Below are 16022 nucleotides of genomic sequence, written 5' to 3'. Positions count from 1 at the left end.
TGAGTGGGAACTTGCATGGAACATGTCAGGGATATTGTCGCCAATCACGAATGTGTGTTGTGTGCTTCAGGACGGCTACAGGAAATGACAACATGTTGTTGAATATATAAAAGACGCACATGACAGTGTACTGTATGATACTGCATGCCTTCTGAGGAAGCAATGGCCATGTCTTGTGTCTTGTGCTATTAACATTAATCCTATAGAGATCCTATCCTCTAAACGATCTTTTAGTGTTATTCATGTATAAAATCAATATCGTATTCGAAATCATATTTGATGATATTGTTTTGACATGATTACGTATTGGTATCTTTTCAGGAGGAGATGCTATTTGGGGATGGACTAGCTTCCACATCAGTTTAAATTTCTGCTTCTTTTTCACGATGTAAAGCAATGAAATCCGAACCTGGTTTAGGAAATCTCCACGGGATGTTTTATGTGAAAGTCTATTTGTTTAATCACTACCAATGTTTAAGGGCGCAGCATATATCATAACAAACATCCGGTATATATCAAATATCATGATGGACAGACAGTATATCATATATCATGATGGACATCTGGCATATATGAAATATTATGGACATCCATTATATATCAAATATCATGATGGACATACCGTATATCATATATCATGATGGACATTCGGTTTATATCAGTGAGCCATGATGGTTTTACGCCGCTTTTAGCAATATTCCAGCAATATCACGGCGGGGGACATCAGATATGGGCTTCACACATTGTACTCATGTCAGGAATTGAACCCAGATCTTCAGTGTGATGAGTGAACGCTTTAACCACCAGGCTACCCGACCGTCCCCCCCCCCCCCCCCCCCCGCCCCCCAGTTTAAAGTAAATATTATGATGGACATCTGATCTGGTATATATCAAATATCATGATGGACATACAATATATCATATATCATGACGGACATCCGGTATATATCAAATATAATGATGACATTCGGTATATACCAAATTTTATCATGGACATCTGATATCCATCAAATATTATGATGGACATCTGGTATATATCAAATATCATGATGGACATACGGTATATCATATATCATGATAGACATCCGGTATATATCAAATGTCATGACATTCAGTATATATCAAATTTTATCATGGACATCTGATATATATCAAATATCATGATGAACATACAGTATATCATATATCATGATAGACATCCGGTATATATCAAATGTCATGATGACATTCAGTGTATATCAAATTTTATCATGGACATCTGATATATATCAAATATCATGATGGACATCCAATATATATCAAATACCCGAATGGACATACAGTATATCAAATACCATGATGGACATACAGTATATCATATATCATGCTGGATTTCCGGTGCAGACAATAATCCTTCATCAGAATATTAAAGCTCTTTTCATCGCAAGTCAAATATACTTTTCTGAATGTTAGATAGGAATTCATGAACTGAAATCGCATACTTTGTAATGAAACAGAAATAACAGGATTGCCATAACAATTTTCAATCTTCATTTTCCTTCTGGTAAGAATAGTTTGATGGTAAGTAGTTTGTATGAAGGCCTATTTTTGGATAAAGTACTTCTTTATATTTCTGACTTGATGGTCATTGGTAACTTGAAGGCTTTAGAACATATACACATTCAAAGTAATTGCCCCCGCAAAGATACCGAAATGTATTATAACAGTTGAAATTTTTCGGTTCGGTTAGATTGAAATATATGTTGTAAGTGCCATAACTTTGTTTTTTAATCAAATTACTACTTTTAGGTATGTGATGGGATCAAACATGATTAATAGTTCACATGAACATAGTTTTTCAATGCCAGTTCATCTAATAAAGCGAAACATGTCAATATTACTAACCAATGAGATTCTCTATTTAGTGCCCTACATCTGTTTCCTGGCATTTGATTGGCTAACATTATCTCGAAATGGCTCAGCAAACTTTAACACATTCCAGTTTAATTGTAATGACGAGTCATTATCAGAAATAGGTCCCGCCCAATGCTGGAGAAGAAACAATCTTGAGTTTACTATCACAAGAAAGATGGCTCTCCTAATTTAACCCCCACCTGACGAGACTCATCGCTTACAGCGCTGTAAACTACATGTGTTTCGCCAACAAGTGTGAAGATTATCTCCCTCCGAAAAGTTCACTGCATTAATTCAAGGCTGTCTCGACTTCTCCCGCTTCACCCACATACAAAAAGTAAATAAATCATTCCGCTTCTTCAGGTGGAAGTCATTGAGAAGCTTCCTGCTTTTTCACTATCTGTTTCTAACAAGATTTGTCACCATGCCTGTCATGAATGCTGGAGCAGACGTACAATGGCAGCCATGTTTGCTTTCAAGACACTGGCTCCAAAATTGCAGCTAATTATATGAATCCCTTCAATGAAAAACTTTTGAAGCTTCAACAAATAAAGATCTTGAGATGCTGAGAAAATATAACTCTTCAATGAAAGAATAGATGAAACGATGTGAAACAAATTATCCTCAGTAAAAATTGAGATTACACCATGCCTGTTTCTTTATCAAGTCAACAAATATTGACTACAGTGGAATAACTTGGTTTCAAAACGAAATGTGGACACGCTTAAAAAGCATTGGAGCAGACGTCACCACAGTATTCATGTCCTCACGAATAACTGACACAATAATCATATCATGAAAATTGCACTGTCACTTCTCAGCAGACATGGGTCACATCGAGTGTTTGATTCCGCAACAATTCTACCTAATTGCCTCAAACCTTTTCTAACTGGATTATTTTCCCAGAAATACTCATGCAACATTGTGATGAAATTATGAAAAGGTTTCTTTATAATATTTACACTCCATTTACAACCAACCCCTCATTTGACTGATAAACTTTTTAAGCAAACATATATGCTTGCATAATGAGATTATGAGATTAGAACATGGTTGTAGGTAGTTGAAATATTTCATGAAGATCCAGCACGTAAAGTCATTGTCAAGACGTAGCCTTGCTCAAAGGCTGTTGTGAAAAACATGTACATGGATGTGTACTAATTCCATGCTCCTGATAGGCAAGTCTAGATATGTTGACAGTCTATGGACTTGTTGGGACAACTTGTTCTTATTATTTATGTAATCTAGAAATTATGATTTAAATGAGTACTTATTGCCTTAGAGACTTGTGCAAGTCTAGTCAAGATGTTACAATTGGGGAAGACTTATCAAGACAATAAATAACACTTACTCCAGGTGAAGCAAGCGTATTCAAAGACAACGTCTTCCATACATACATTACGAAAATAAACAGTTCAGAGTGTTTTCTGATTTAAGGTAGCATAGTGCATGTAAATTGACATGTTTACACTGTTATTTGCTGGATACATCAACAAACTGCACCTGTTTTCAAGCCAAGTTTTGTGTGATCTGCATTTACCAGCAGATATTGCATATATACACACAAGACACTAGCTGATCCCTAGCGCTATGTAGTTGTAGACTTTGTACAATGTCCCCCACCCAAAAAAAGAAAAAAGAAAAAGAAAATCCACCGAAATATACAGAAGCTTTTTAGGGACATTTTTTTTTTTCATTTTTTTTCGATACTATCTTGAAATTTCAAGACACTAAGTTCAAATTTCAAGATAATAAGTTAACATCCTAAGATGTAGAATACGTTTGAAGTGAATAATCTTGAAATGTCAAGATCCTACGGAAGCCTTTTAGGGCCATTTGGTTTAAAAAATAATAATTCGATCCTTTCTTGAAATTTCAAGATGCTAAGTTGAAATTTCAAGATATAGAAGTTGAAATTTCAAGATACTAAGTTGAAATTTCAACTTAGTTTCTTGAAATTTCAACTTAGTATCGAAAAAATTTAAAAAACAAATGGCTATACATGCTTTCAGATAATATTTCTGGTTTACATACATTTGTATCATTCTTTTTAACTGTGCATACATATTACCTGACAACTATTTATCATCATGTATAGCATGCAGCTATACAGAAGCGTTAATAAAAATCTGTGTCACTTCTGTACTAATATCATGACATTTTTATAAATTGTTAAAATTTGATCAAACACAATGCAGACACATTTAATACCTTAAGTACTTGAGACATAATACTGGTTATATATACTTCCTTCTGGAGATTGTATTTCCCAACTAGGTTGGTTTGTTTGTTGTTTAACACCGCACTCAGCAATATTCCTGCTATATGACGGCGGTCTGTAAATAATCGAGTCTGGACCAGACAATCCAGTGATTAATATCATGAGCATCGATCCACGTAATTGAGATCAATGACATGCTTCAACCAAGTCAGTGAGCCTGACCACCCGATCCTGTTAGTCGCCTTTTACGACAAGCATAGTCAGCTTTTACGGCAAGCATGGGTTGCTGAAGACCTTTTCTACCCCGGAATCTTCACGGGTCTTTCCCAACTAGGACATTTCCAGATCGAATATATGTATATCAATTAGTAAATTATTGCATCATGCTGTAAATTGTACATGAGGTAAAAGATGGCAAGATATGTCATAATTTTTAAAGTTGATACACGCATACTATCTTGAGTGCTGAGTAAGGAAGGTGAGCTACCTAACACCATGACACTCCATCCTGACTGTGCAGCTTACTCACACACACAGACACTATCAGCCTCATCAACTGTTCCCAGATACACTGCTCTGATACCTTCATATTGCCTCTTCTTATTAACAGGACCAATTGATAAGAAGCCCATCTGTTCCCTGCAGCTCGGAAGCTGACACGCTAACCACTGTTGTATGTTCTATTCTTTACCAGGGACTCTTACCGAATAAGCTGCTTGATGGAGATCTAGCAACATGCATGTGTCATATTTTTCCATGTGTTTATCCTCATTATGAGGGTCAAGTCAACCTCAGCTCCTTATGCCGACAGCTTCTTTCAGAAGGGACATTTTAGTTCCAAACACACAATACAGGTAGCAATCTCAGGATTCAAGGTGAGGTGAGCTGAAATGGGGTTTAACGTCGCGTCCTCTAGATTCAAGAATGAAATACATGTAGCAGTATGCTTGTAAATAGAACATTGCTAGATTTTAAAGTATATAGTACCAAACATGAATTAAATTAATAAGCTAACCTACATATTTAACATGTATTTTCTTAAATACTTGTGTTAATTTCAGCACTTGCACAAACCTACTAATTCCCAGGTGAGCTAGTTTCTGTATATGGCTTGGGTAGTTCAGCCATTTCGTTCTTAGGTTTATGGCTATTGTCACTGGGTCGTTCAGGGCTTGGCCTGGGATTAGGAGCTCTTTGTTATCTAGCTTTTTGCATGTTCTCTGCAATCATGTGGATACCCTGATCACAACTTCTACTGGTCAGTCAGCACATATTTCTCAGCACGTTCTCTTCACTGTATCATACAGGGTAAGTTCATTTAATTATTACTTTATTTATCTGGAAGCGTAGGTTACTATGTATTTTAAGCATTTTTGTTGTATATAGTATTTAGCTAGCATTGTATTTTGACATTGTAATGTATTCTTAATTCAACTTAACCGTGTATTTGACTGAGGTAATAGCCAAGTGTACATTTAATAGAACAGATATTAAGTGGTTAGAAGTGATATATGTATCATGTATATAGGTATAGTATTTTGTAGAATTTATAATGCTTGTATTTCATACATACTAGGGTAATGGTGGCTATGTAATATTTTTATCGGTATATGTAGCATACTTATTTGTGCAGGGCTATTCACTGTACATCAGGGGGCACGGGTGGCCTAGTCATCTAAGGCGCCGCGATTCGCTGTGCAGAGTTGCGTCCCTTGGGCACGCCAGAAACTATGATTGTGGGTTCGAATCCCGGTTCGCCCCGATTATGTTTCTAGGTTTGTCAGCACCATACCCATGCTCGTGGGTTTCACCGAAGTGGTAAACATCTGAGACCTGCATCACTTAGGGCTTTCCTCCCACATTATCACGATGTAAAAAGCGCCCCGCTCTAATAAGCGCCCACGGTGATATTTGCTAATATATTGGCTAGTGAACGGTACCAATTAGCACCCCTTCCGATTGATCAATGTACACAAGACTTATTTATTCGCGTATAATACACACTCGTGTGTTAATGCACCTTTAATTATGGGCAATTAAATCCTGGAAAAATGTATCTCTCGTATATAAACATTTCAGGCTGTCAGTATAAACCACAAAATTTATCTTTCAACTCTGGTTTTTTTCACCAAAATAATATACTAATAAGAGACCCTTATTTCTAATTTTGAGAGCGCTTATTACGTCGAATACAGTATCCCTTTGCTCAGAGAGCTGATATAAAAAACTGAGTTCAGGGATTTCAACTTTGCATCAGTCTTCTAAGAAAGCTGGTGCGGTCGGGTAGCCTAGTGGGTTCGGTTCCTGACATGGGTACAATGAAGCCCATTTCTGGTGTCCCCTGCTGTGATATTGCTGAAATATTGCTAAAAAAAAGCGGCGTAAAACCATACTCACACACTCACTCTAAGAAAGCTCTCTGTCTGATTCACCTCAGCTTACAGTCATACATGCATGGCTGACATCATTGTACTGCTGCTGTCTGTCACTCACTCACTCTGTGGACCCTGGCCTAAAGAGGAGGCCACTCATCTCAATTGCAGCTACTCTTTATGCAGAGTTATATCCCTTGATTGTGGCAGGATTTGCTGATCTGGTTTTGAATTAATCAACAATTGTCACCCCATCTTTTTCTCTGATGGACAGAGGCATGGATAGCCAAGTTTTGTTTATTTGTTGTTTAACGCTGCATGGTGGTCGGTAAATAATTGAGTCTGGACCAGACAAGTGGCATAAAGTGGTCTAAAATTGCAATCTGTCATCATTAGGATGGTAATGGGTTTAAAGCCACCATAGTCATGCTTGACAGTTTCATCAAACTGATAAAAATCTACCAAACCTGCATCACTCTTGGCTTTCCTCCCACACTAAACTGACACAAAGCTGAAACAATGTTCAAGGCAGTGTCAAACCCAACTCGTTCACCCACACACAAAGAGACCAATGTTTTCCTCTTGTAACATTGCAACCATAGTCTAGACATTCCCCACTGGGTTCTTCCATCAACCACAAGTATATTTCCTACATGCAAAGACCTCCCCTAATGAAGCATATCAGATCAGCATTTGAATTTTCAAAATGGCCGAAGCAACAATGTCATGCATGGCAACAAGCTTAAACCTTCCAGACTGGAACCAGGAAACATTTATCATAATCGGTCACTTGCACATTCCAGCAGTCCCCAAGTTCCCAGGCTACATAAAGCACCCGCTGCTACATCTGCTCAGGGCTTATAAACTCTGCTTGACATGCAGAAATAACAAATTATTGGGGAAAAACCTGCGTCCCCATCTTGTTGTGCCTCATCATTCATTCCTTCAAGGGGAACTGGTACACCCAAGATAGACTCTGATTAAAGGGAGGCAACAGCCATATATCACTTGTTGCAGCCTTTCAAATAACTGGAGAGGTTGCAATGAATAATTGGAATTTATGTTAAACTTTGAAATATTTTGGCTACAAGCATGAGGCAACTGTTAAGATTGTCATAATGACCCTCCATGATATTGCCACATCCATTGCTGACACTGATGTATGTTTATAATAAACACCTTACACCTGCTGGGAGATTCAAACAGAATTAGATTGAAATTAAAATTAGAATTGATTAAATGTTTGAAACTGCATTAAATTCTTCTCAAGTTTTTCTGCATTGTATCTATTTCTATTATTGTAATTTTGCCATGTCTATAAATAATGTCAGTAGATAACAGTTTCTCAAATTGCCACAGAGATGGCCTTGCCACAAACAGTCAATAATTGCTGACTGAGTTGCAAACTTGGCAACAACTTCCCTCAGATTTACTCAACTTCTTTTTACATAGTCTATTTAAGTAAAGTGGTGAGGTTATTTTAAAAATAATTTTTATCGTCAGGAAGCTTTATATGTCCGGAACTTGCCACAATGTAATAGCTGATTACTCAGACCTGGAGGAGCAAACCAGTGGTTGACAGCATGAGCATCACATCATCACTTCAAGAAGGTTACAAAAAACAATCTGTCTACAACCAGTGAGCTTACCATGTTATAAATAACTTGGAGTGAGAGAATGAGTAGGGTTTAACACTGCTTTTCATAGTATTCCAGTTATATCACAGCGTGTCAGCTTAATGTGGGAAGGGGGCGGTCGGGTAGCCTGGTGGGTAAAGCGTTCGCTCGTCACGCCGAAGACCCGGGTTCGATTCCCGACATGGATACAATGTGTGAAGCCCATTTCTAGTGTCCCCCCGCCGTGATATTCTGGAATATTGCAAGAAGCAGCGTAAAACCATACTCGCTCACTCACTCACTAATGTGGGATGAGAGCCTGAAATGATGCAGGTCTCAGACGTTTACCACTTTGGTGAAACCCATGAGCACGGGTATGGTGCTGACAAACCTAGAAACATAATCCGGGCGAACCGGGATTCGAACCCACAATCATAGGTTTCTGGCATGCCCAAGGGATGCAACACTGCACAGCGAATCGCGATGCCTTAGACGACTAGGCCACCTGTGCCCCCAAATAACTTGGAAAAACAGGTACACACAGACACACACCACATGCACAGAGACACACACACACGATACACCACACACCACATGCACAGAGACACACACACACCATACACCACACACCACATGCACAGAGACACACACACACCACACACCACACACCCCACCCAAACATCCTCTGCATGCTCAATAGTTCCATCCACCAGTGCCAATACAACATGAAACCGTAAATGTCAACATAAGATCTGTATTCTCATAAAACTGAGGCTCATTGATAATTTAATATAACATCAGACTAATCACCAGTAATAAGGCTTTTTCATGGCTTTAATCAAATGACAAGTATTATGTCTAGACTTAGGGTTTACGTAAACATTGGAATCGGCTTTGGATTACGCTATAGAATGCTCACATTAAGGTTTGCTGGTCATGAAATTGAGCTGCAGTTACAGCATAGATCAGTCATAAAATGAATTAACTTCAAACATGAATCCTATTTATTAACTAACCTCAGGACAATATTGCTATGGAATTGAAAAAGGGCACACACACACAAGTTCATAAAAATAGAAAAATATCAATGTAGTGCATTTGAATGGATGCAGACAGGCGGTTTGTCAGGTGAGAAAGTGAGTGAGTATTGTTTGACGCCACTTTTAGCAATATTCCAGCAATATCACGGCAGGGGACACCAGAAATGGGCTTCACACATTGTACCCATGTCGGGAATCGAACCCGGGTCTTCGGCGTGACAAGCGAACGCTTTAACCACTAGGCTACCCGACCGCCCCCAGGTGAGAAAGAACTGAGCCTTAAATCAAAGATTGATTCAGAATCGAAGCATCTTTTTTCACATTTGATAATGCAGTGGACAAATGTCAACCGAGCGAACGCTTTAACCACTAGGCTACCCGACCGCCCCCAGGTGAGAAAGAACTGAGCCTTAAATCAAAGATTGATTCAGAATCGAAACATCTTTTTTCACATTTGATAATGCAGTGGACAAATGTCAACCGTATGACAAAATGAAAATATGTGCACAGATAATTCATCGTTATGGATAAGAAAGGCACATGCAATGATTATATATACAAATGTCACCTTAATAATGAAAAAATACATGTAACACAACATACCCCATGATATACAGAAGTTATAACATTTACAGTCTTGATCATGAACAGATTCCGAATCATATGTGGCACCTAACTGTGTATTTAATGATGCCCAAACCCATTAAAAAAATTCTAGCCAGCTCTATTAAATGAGCATCAGGGAATAAAAATCTGAAGAGAAATACTGTAATAAATGATTCATTATTAAGACTATGATAGTCAGGGTAGCATGGCACATACAGATATCAATACTATTTTAAGCACCTACCTTTCCCATTCCATGACATCAATGAACACCGATATAACCAGCACGGCTTTTAATCCTTCAACAGAGCAGCGAGGGAGATTAGCGGCAAAACTACTCCTTGCCACTCTCTCACGACATCCAGCCGAGAGAGAGAACAACGTTTACACAGCAAGCACACAACATGCTGTGTGATCACTTGTAAGTGGCGCTATTTGTCTATATAGTCCAGTCACATGACTACCAGAGCTTTCGTCAAAGTATAAACGCAGTGGAAATGAAAATACTGTGGCTCTATCAGAAGTAGGAGGCTATGAGAACACCATGAGGAGCTTCTCATGGGTCCTACAGATGTTTTAGGAAAATAGATTGCTGTTTTACAAAAACAAAACTTTGGAATTGATTGTCTGGTGGTTCAATTTGAAAGACTGATTGTGAAGATTTCCCAGAAAAGAGTCGGATGTGATACCGAGAAGTGGATCTGTCTCTAAACAGGTCTCCGTCAGAAGGAGCTTACCATGTTATAAATACACGTCATTTGTTTGTGTAACGGTGTCAAAGTAGTTAAAATGTTGATAGTTTGGTGCAAGTGCACGTGGTTGTTATGTGTGATAACATCATGCATTGAGACACGATACATCTGACAGGCACCATGGACTAAGTAAGCTGATGATATTTATAAGTGTGTACACCTTAAACCTTACCAAAATCAATATACCGTATTCAACGTAATAAGCGCCCCACTCTAATAAGCGCCCACGGTGATATTTGCTAATATATTGGCTAGTGAACAATCCCAATTAGCACCCCTTCCGATTGATCGATGTACACAAGACTTATTTATTCGTGTACAATATGCACCCGTGTGATATATGCACCCATAATTATGGACAATTAAATCCTGGAAAAATATATCTGTCGTATATAAACATTTCAGGCTGTCAGCATAAACCACAAAATTTATCCTTCAACTCTGTTTTTTTTTCACCAAAATAATATTCTTAAAAGAGTCCCCTATTTCTAATTTTGAGAGCACCCTGGGTGCTTATTACGTCAAATATGGTAAGTTATGACAGGAATGAGGAATCGGAAAGCCGAAATGATTCTGAAACCGATGTTTCTTATTAGGACATTGATATATATATTCAATCAGATTTGATGGCACATTAGCATGTAATCTCAAGTTTAGATGTTACAGACTTATGAATAACAAAACTATGAAGTTAGTTTTTGCCTTTACGAAAGAAGTTGGAATTATTGACTCATAAAAAATGTGAATGCATTAAAACTTGGATGAATTCATCATAATATATCTACTGCAGTTGTCAAAGAAGATATTAATAGATCAGAAAATGCTTTATCGTAAACGAAATGGGTGAATTCGGCTTTTTTCATTAATTGATTAAAATGAAAGAATTTTATATCTGCTTATCACACATGGATGTCCATGAGGGAGTTTGTGGAATATATTTTATCTTATCCTATCTTATCATGTAAACCAAATTGGGGTTCAACCCTGATCTTCAGCCAGCATGAAGAGCTCACACGATGACCACTTGACCACCTTGCATTGTTGAATACGGTAACACAAATCTTATGAGTCAGATATTGAATCACATGTCATGAAAATGGCCAAAAGCATAACAAAATAGCTATCCCTCCCTGTGAGGAAATGAGGGTCCCTCTTCCCATCTGTTGCGGGAGGTACCTGCCCTTTCTGTTTACGGGAGAATCTGACAGTAGAGTTTCTAATTGCTGTGATGACAGGCCTGGTTATGACCTAGATAAGTGTTGATTAATGGCAGTCTATCGGAAGCTCAGCCCACATCTGGCAACTCTGCACTGATAAAAAAGCAAGTGCCACAACTAAAAAACACTAATATCAACTTGCCATTTCAATTACAGTTCACTGCAGTGCCAAAAAAATGCTTGTCCATTGAAATGAAAAAGGATGCCTTCTACAAAGCCTTGAAATGTTGGTGGCCGGCTTCACAAGGGTGGAAGTGTGTACACTGGAGAACCTCATTACAGGGGCTGATCACATCATTACAGGGGCTGATCGACCCTCGAACCCAGAGCCTTTCACTTTTTTATAAGTTGGTTCACAAAATTTTGGCCTTAAATTCAATGTAGGTTTGTAAAAAAAACCACATCAACTTTCCAAAAATGTCAGTATTGCAACTAATGAGTGAGTGAGTTTGGTTTAATGCCACTTTTAAAAGTATTCCAGTTATATTGCGCCGTGTCAGCTTAATGTGGGAGGAGTGATGCAGGTCTCAGACATTTACCACTTCGGTGAAACCCACGAGCACGGGTATGGTGCTGACAAACCTAGAAACATAATCGGGGCGAACCGGGAGATTCAAACCCACAATCATAGGTTTCTGGCGTGCCCAAGGGAAGCAACTCTGCACAGCAAATCGTGGCGCCTTAGACGACAGTGAATAGCCCTGCACAAATAAGTATGCTACAATCATTGTAACTAATTGTAAAACAGAGCCGGCCACTAAAAAGTTTTTGTCACGTCATTACATTTTAAAATGGTTGGTTTTGTAAACCTACAAAGAAACAACAAGGCAACAAGCAACATTATTTATGACTGATTATTTATACTTAATCAGGACACACTGTTATCATGGTGAATGTTTTACATATTTTATCCTAATTTGTGGAGTGTAATGTTTCGACGTGTCTGCCTTCTTTATGTTTTGGCTGCTGGAGCTGAGAAAGATGAAGAGGGTGGAATGGTAGTCTTACACCATGACTGTGAAATTTATATTTTTTAGGTGTTTTGTTTACTGAAAGCCTGGGCAAGTCTAGATCAAACTGACCAAGCCTAGTTTGCCTGATTCCACAAAGAGGAAAGGTTCTTTCGAAGAAAAAGAAAAAACATATTTTAAAGACATATTTTCATTGACTAAGTGTTAGTCTAGTGGAATGGGAGTGACTGTTTTATTCAATATACGCACTGTATGCTGGGTCTGTCAGAGTATATAATTCACCATGAAAGACAAACTTTCACTCTTTCCACATTCCATTCAAAAGACAGTGTTACCCCAAAAACACAACACCAAAAGAACTTTACAATCTTCTGTCTTTTCAATAATTGAAAGCATCACCCATCAAATGCACAATTGGCCCTGTCCTGTTCTCTTAACCTAGTCAGCATAAAAGGAAGTGTTTTGCAAAGAAGATGAATTAGCAACAAGTGACACATTCCTGCTGCCAGATAATATACGCACCACTGACAAGCTCTCCCAGTAATGACATAGGCCCTGACACAGTTAAACCTCAAACCGCTGATCTACTGTGGCCAAACATCAACAAATACATTCTTTCTTGGCATAACAGCCCAATACACAATCTCGCCGTGTTTATTGATCATTGTGTGGTGCTTTTTACAAGTTTACTTGTCAGCAGGCCTAATCATGTCAGTGTGCTGTGGTGCTTAGTGTCCCCCACAATGGGGCACTTTGGGCTGGTGCTTGACGAATTCATCTATTTCCTTCCACTTGAGAAATACAGAAAGAAAATTCCTCGGCACCAAAGTTGTCCCTTGAAAGTTGCCTCCTTTGAAGTCCACTTTCTTTTAAGTTCCTCAACAATGATTTAAGGACAGCTCTAGGGGAAAACATTGCTAAATTGAATTTCATTTTCAAACTGAACAATTTTTGAACAAGAAATAATCATAACAATAACAGTTAATTATGTAAATAAAACAAAAATATTGCCATGAAGATTTTCATTATTGCAATAAAAAATTAGTTTCTGAACATTTAGCAACATTTTAATGACAATCAACAACAAATTGAATTAGAAACAAATAACCCAGATGATAATGTTCATTATCTTAATTAAAACATTAAAAAACAACACATTAATTTTGGCAGGTGAATGGTTATTCCTTGCAAAGCATTGAAGATAAACGATTAACTTGACATTGTTCCACAACATATGCATATTGTTTATGTATGTCATGACCTTCCTTGGCAAGCAAAGGGTGTATATTATGTCAGAAAACAAACATTTTCATTGCTGCCTCAAAGCAACAGCAATATTCTCGAATAACAAGCAGCAGGGAGATCCCTTTAAACACAGGCTGCTGAACACATTGTCACTCGCTGAACATTTGTTTGGATTCACTGCTTTTGCGCTATTGCAGCACTGCGAATAGCTGCTGCATAAAATCACACACAGTCCTCGTGCTAATGAAATCACTGTTGCACCTCTGTGAAAATAAACTTCAACGTGCAAAGCCAAACAGCAGGGCCAATTATGAGAAATATTTCCTGCCGCTGGACATTTTTATAGTGAAACTGACACTGTAACATGTTGCATACTGCAACTTGTCCACCTATTGTTTAAATTAGGTTGTGAGAATTTTGGAATGAACATGCACACCTAATTACTATCAGGTTGGTGGACAGACTGTATTAGTCATACAATTGCTGTACACTTGAGTTAAGGATTACATTAAATCAGCCTTGCACTTAGCCTTCCACGCTCCAGGAAGTGGAACAGCTCTCATAGTTGAAGCTTATTGCTCTCCTTCGGGTGGATCTCATTACCCGCTACCCTTTACTAGAGATCATATTGATATACATGATCTCTGCCTTTTCTTACTTATCATAAAAGGGTGTTTATCTGTTTGTTTTGTTTGTTTAACGCCTCACTCAGGAATATTCCAGCTATATGATGGCAGTCTCTAAATAGTCAAGCCTGGACCAGACAATCCAGTGATTGACATCATGAGCATCGATCTACGCGATTGGGATCAAAGACATGCATCAACCAAGTCAGCGAGTCTGACCACCCGCCTCTACGACAAGCATAGTCGCCTTTTACGGCAAGCATGGGTTGCTGAAGACCTATCTACCCCAGATCTTCCTGGGTCTAATGGGGGCGTAAAGACTCCATTATCTATACAACTAAAAAAGGTAAATATCACCGATTCTTTCATGGTACTATAATCTGTCCAGCCATGACAGATGAACTATCGTATAGAAAAAAATCAGATGATCTCTAACATGTTTTGAGTAGTATATATCCCACAGACTATAACAATATGGCTTACACACCAGTAGCTGGTGTTCCACCATATAATAATAGGCTATACATATCTCGTCTGTTTACCCTTACTGTCACTACATCCCTGGGTTTCAACAGATGGCGGTCTCGCACTGGAACCTCTGCATATGACCTTGGCTAGAAAACCATCTGATGCTAAGAAAATCTGTTTACCGGGTGATTATTCCCACTTTCAACAGACGACATTTGTGATGCTTCTTTTTCAGTCAAGCCTGATGAGTAATTTCATGGAGAATATGACACAGCTACTGTAGCAGCAGGCTCCACTACACTTCAAAATCAAAATCCTGAATTACTGTCATGTATATTAACTGTATTCTTGTCAAGGTGTTCATGTAACTGTGTATAATGTGGGATGATGAATGTGAATATTATTCTTATACCTGGAGTGACTGAGTTGCGATAAATGGCAGATCATCATCAGAGCGAACCTGGGATCAAAAGCCATGACCAAGGGACATAACTCTGCACCTTAGACCACTGGCCCAACCATGCCCCTGCAAATGTGTAACGTGACGAGTGTATGGTCAGACGAGTGAGTGAGTGAGTGAGTGAGTGAGTGTATGGGTGAGTGAGTGAGTGATTGAGTGAGTGAGTGATGAGTGAGTGAGTGGCAGGGTGTGCAATAAAGAAAAGAGTGATGAGTGAGTGAGTGAGTGAGTGAGTGAGCAAGCGAGTGAGAGTGGCAGAGTGAGTGAGTGAGTGGCAGAGTGAGTGAGTGAGTGAGTGAATGAGTGAGTGAATGAGTTAGTGATGAGTGAGTTAGTGGCAGGGTGAGCAATGATGAAACGAGTGAGTGAGTGAGTGATTGAGTGAGTGAGTGAGTGAATGAGTTAGTGATGAGTGAGTGAGTGGCAGGGTGTGCAATAAAGAAAAGAGTGATGAGTGAGTGAGTGAGAGTGAGCGAGCGAGTGAGAGTGGCAGAGTGAGTGAGTGAGTGAGTGAGTGAGTGAGTGAGTGAGTGGC

At 38.7% G+C, this 16022-nt stretch overlaps 1 protein-coding gene across 2 annotated transcripts in view; it reads right to left on the bottom strand.

Annotated features, from left to right (window-relative positions):
* LOC139444032 (alpha-mannosidase 2x-like) overlaps window positions 1-16022 on the bottom strand; it is an 82168-nt gene that overhangs the window by 51697 nt on the left and 14449 nt on the right. Inside the window, exon 1 of one of the 2 annotated variants that reach the window (XM_071224935.1) lies at window positions 9993-10120. The exons of the other annotated variant lie outside the window; for it this stretch is intronic. The gene's annotated coding sequence lies outside the window, so the exon portion shown is untranslated. Of the gene's footprint in view, window positions 1-9992; window positions 10121-16022 lie in introns of those variants that run through there. 2 annotated transcript variants of the gene reach the window in all.

The sequence above is a fragment of the Haliotis cracherodii genome, unplaced genomic scaffold, assembly GCF_022045235.1.
Source record: "Haliotis cracherodii isolate W230 unplaced genomic scaffold, xgHalCrac1.p SCAF_5, whole genome shotgun sequence".
NCBI classification, from domain to species: Eukaryota; Metazoa; Mollusca; class Gastropoda; order Lepetellida; family Haliotidae; genus Haliotis; species Haliotis cracherodii.
This window is presented reverse-complemented; position numbering and strand designations above follow the sequence as displayed.